Consider the following 4,446-nt stretch of genomic DNA (forward strand, 5'->3'; position numbering starts at 1 on the left):
GCCGCATGAATAAAAACTAAGTAACTGCTTATTCTTAAAATTTCAGACCTTTTACTTAAATTTATTTGAATAAATCATACCCTGTATCATTTAAAAAATAATTATGAGATTTTTGGAGGTAGTTTCAAATCGGACCGGCACAAGCAAATTTTAATATTTCTGTGACATATTTTGGCGGAGGTCTTACAATAAAATAAATTTTTTAATTCCGGTGAAAAAACCGCAACTTTTTTCGGTGACGCACCTTAATGCACATACGTGTGCATCTAAATATGATTACAGAAGTGGAAGACCTAAAAAATAATTGAAGTAACTTTAGCCGGAAAATAAGAAACGGTGGTTCGTAACAGAATATAAAATATATATATATTTTTTTTTAATTGTAACTTGTCTTGGTAGTGCCCACAAATATTTTACACATTAAAATTTTGGTAATACGTAGAAACAAAAAAGTAACCATGCCTTTTCACCAATCTGTGTAAGTTAGTTTCTCAGATACAAAAAACTTAAAAAAATGTTTTTAGGAAACTAGGAGTTCTAGGGAAACGCTGTGTGTGGTGAGAAAGCTGTGTGTGGTGAGAAATATTCCTCAACCTAAAAAGTAGAAAACACATTACGAGTGTTTAATAAATTACTTGCTGTTTCGGAATTTTAAAGGGAATCTATCGAAAACAACCCGTCATATTCGGGTTTAGGAAATATTTTTTTATGAAATTATTTTCAATGGTGTCGGATTGACTTTTTATCATCAGTTTTATCGGGCGCTAAATAACTGCTTTGTCTAAGGACAAAAATTTTATAAGGGATTTACTTTTATCTAAAAGAAAATAACCACTTCCGCGCCTCATTTTTTGTGATAAATATTCATTTTAGTGCAATATTAGTATTTTTAAATTTATTTTCGCTTAAATGTATTTAAAGTTTACGTAAATATAAATAGAATTGCTTTGCTGTAGTCACGTTCTCTCCACGAGGCGTTTGCTTTTTTAATTCAATTCGTGTGTTGCACACAATTCCTGTGTACCTAAATACAAGGTGTTAATTAAACGCTAGAATTCAAATAAAATACACGAACGAATGTAGTTTCTGCAATCTGAATATAGTATGTAAGTACATATGTATGTAGTAGAGGTGGAAAACTATCGATAGTAGTGACTATCGATATTTGCCGATAATATTGATGAACACTATCGATAGATCGATACTATCGGCCATATTTGATTTATAAGAAAAATTCAATTTTTATCAAAAGACTTATAGTTGATTTCCATCAAGCCTTAACTGCAATTGATGCCTATTGGAAAAAGGAGATTACAACTCGAATGGGATAATTCCACTTGTTAAGTAGAAGAAAACGAATGGAGAAAAGCAAAAATAAAGAAAAAAAGCTTTCCGATCACCCCATATTAAAATTATTGGAACTTCTCTGAGCTTTTAACTGCAGTAAAGCCTTTGGTGGAAATAGACTATTAGCTTTATCAAGCCAAATGTAGTATATCCTGTACATTTTTTTTGTTTGTATAAAAAATTTTCTGCAAAAAAGCTTGTCCGAGTTTTCGACTTCAGTTTTGGTCGGCGATTATTAATAATTAATCCAGCCTTATTTAAAACACTCTCGAACTTCACACATGATACTGGAATAAAAAATATGTAGTATATAAAGTTCTCGAACGAAAAATGGCACTGAAGACGGCACAACGTCAAAACCGCTTTGTCTCCAAACCAAATTTGACAAGGTATGACGAAAAATCGTTCCACAATACATCATAATCCTACCCTGTCGGAAACACTAACAACGGAAATGAGAATACCTATGTAAGAGTCTCGGTTGTAGTTTGCCTTTTACCTTTTGACGTCAAGTATTATGAGCAGCGGTGCGTATGGTTTCACAAATCATTTGTACTGCCACTGGATTTAAATGCTTTTTAGAATAAAAACAAATCGCTCTAGATCTATTTTCCTTGACTTTCGAAAAATAATTCCAAACTGAGGAAATTTAAGTTGTTTTTTTTATGTAGTAGAAAATGCGCTTAAATACAGACTTAGCTTTTCAATTCAATTTTGGCGAAATAAGAGCTAACAAATCGTTACTCACATATGTAAGAACTACAAATTCTCATCGTTTTGTTCATTATATACAATGTGTCCCCACGAGAGACAATTTCCTAATTGGCTTTACATTGCAGCCGATAGTATCGATAGTTTTAAAACATCGATAGTATTTTTTGAAAACATAAACCATCGATATATCGATAGTATCGTTGAAATTTTTCCACCTCTAGTATGTAGGTATGTAAGTACACATGTAAATAGTCAGGCCTTATCTAAATTGAAAGATTTTTGGCTGCAAAAAAAGTTTTGAAACAAATTTTTAATTTGTCAATGTTATTGTGGCTTATTAACATTTTATTTTTAATATTTTTAATGAGCTTTGGAAAAAATGAAAAAGCAACAAAGTCTAAGCGGTAGAAGTTATAGCAGCTATTTTGGAGATCACCACATCTCTTCATCATGTCTTCTTCTTTTTTCTATACTAGGGTATAATTTTTTTCAGTATAGAACAATCCTAGGGGATGAGAGCATTAAAATTACGACTTTACTTTTTCACATGCATTTTTGGACCACCCTAGTCTACATACATATGTATGTACATATAGTTCTGCACATAAAATAGGTTTGATAAATTGAGTTTAGTAAGTTTTTCTGGTGATTTTGGCAAAAAAATAAAATTAAAATAATTATGACAACGCTGATGTGCAACCATAAATCAGGTATGGCGTCATAAAGTCAAGTTCTGTTCGTATTTTCTGTACTGTCAAAAGGGTTTGATGATCTGTCATCATTTCATTTTTAAGGTGCATTCGTCTGGATTTCGTGTCTTTTTTTCAAATTAGATACAATTTGAAAATTTAATTTTCCATACCTGAATTTCATACAAAAAAGGGAGAGAATAAAATCGAACCTATCACTTCAAAATATCAAAAATAATGGTCTTCTTTGCTTTTTCTTAAAATTATTTAGCTTCTTTTAGCTTTCTACTTTTGCTCGAAATATTAACAGCAATTTTAAATAGCGTTAGAATGTTGTATGCGATTTTTAGTGAGGTATGGAATAAATGAAATGAATATGGAATCAAAACTTTGTCTTAAGTTGCCTAGATTTTTTGAGACTACGAAAAATACTTACTACAAAAAAGTTGATCCTTGGTATGAATTTATATTGACGACCAAAAATATTCCATTTCTTAATTTAGCTATTTTTCTTAGCCATAACTAAAATTTTGATTTAGCCTTTTTTAGCTTTATTCTTTCCCATTTAGCCTTTTCTCTGAACAAGTTCAGGCAACACTGGTTGTCAATTTCTTAATAAGAATGAAATATAATGAAACAAAACAACAAGGACCAAAAGGAAAAAAGCTATGTATGCACATATGTATATGTTTACATATGTAAACAAACACAAACAAATGTTTACATATGTAACAAAAACAAAGATATGCTCTCCCACTTTGGTCATGGAGTGATTGTTTTGTAGTTAGTTGCTAAACAAAGAAAAGAGGAATTCATTAAAAAATTTATACATATAAATTCATATCCCATTATGAATTCGTTTCATGCAACATAAAAGAAGGATTGACAGCAATTTCATCATATTTAACTAAAAAAAAATATCTTATAACACTACTCAAAAAATTGTCAGTTATTTATTTTATCAATGTGGTCATTATTTCTTACTTTTGATATAATAAGAATATGTAAATGCATATTTTCCATCACATCTTAGTACCCATATATGTAAAAAAAAAAAAGAAAAACAATGCGAAAAAGGCGGTTTTAAGTAAGGATATTGTGTTAGACCAATTCTGAGTTCAGACTCGAATTCAGGGACCCAAATTCTATTAGAAATGGCTAGCCATATCTGATATGCAATTTTCATGCCGGACAGTGCAATTTAATTTTCTTTTATTTCTTCACGCTCACAAGCCACTGTACCACAGCCGATCAATGCTGCCGTTAAAGCTATCCAATACCGAATGGCACTTTGCGCCAGTCAGTCTCGTCTGTGATACAGCCACGGGTGGCGTTCAGCATTGCCGGCGACTTATAATTAATAGCTACGCTTTTGAAAAATTCCCTAAGAAAACTTAAAATAATTATGTGGGAAACCTACCTATATAAATAATACATATAAACAGGCTAAACAAAAATTATAAAAATAAAAAATAAAGCAAAAAACGGTCACAAATTTGAATGATAATAAAATGTGTAAAGTTTTTTTTTAAGCGATTATATAGTCCTGTGCGTTGCTAATTATATTTATATACAATAAGTGAATTAATAAGTGGTTCATGCATTTCAGATTGCGCGACAATGTGTCACCGCAAAATTATTAAGAAAATTATTTATTTCTACTGAATTGATAAATTCTCCGAATACATACACACGT

Source organism: Rhagoletis zephyria, unplaced genomic scaffold (assembly GCF_001687245.7).
Source record: "Rhagoletis zephyria isolate East Lansing unplaced genomic scaffold, Rhagoletis_zephyria_1.1 Rzeph_scaffold_08774, whole genome shotgun sequence".
In the NCBI taxonomy this organism is placed as follows: domain Eukaryota; kingdom Metazoa; phylum Arthropoda; class Insecta; order Diptera; family Tephritidae; genus Rhagoletis; species Rhagoletis zephyria.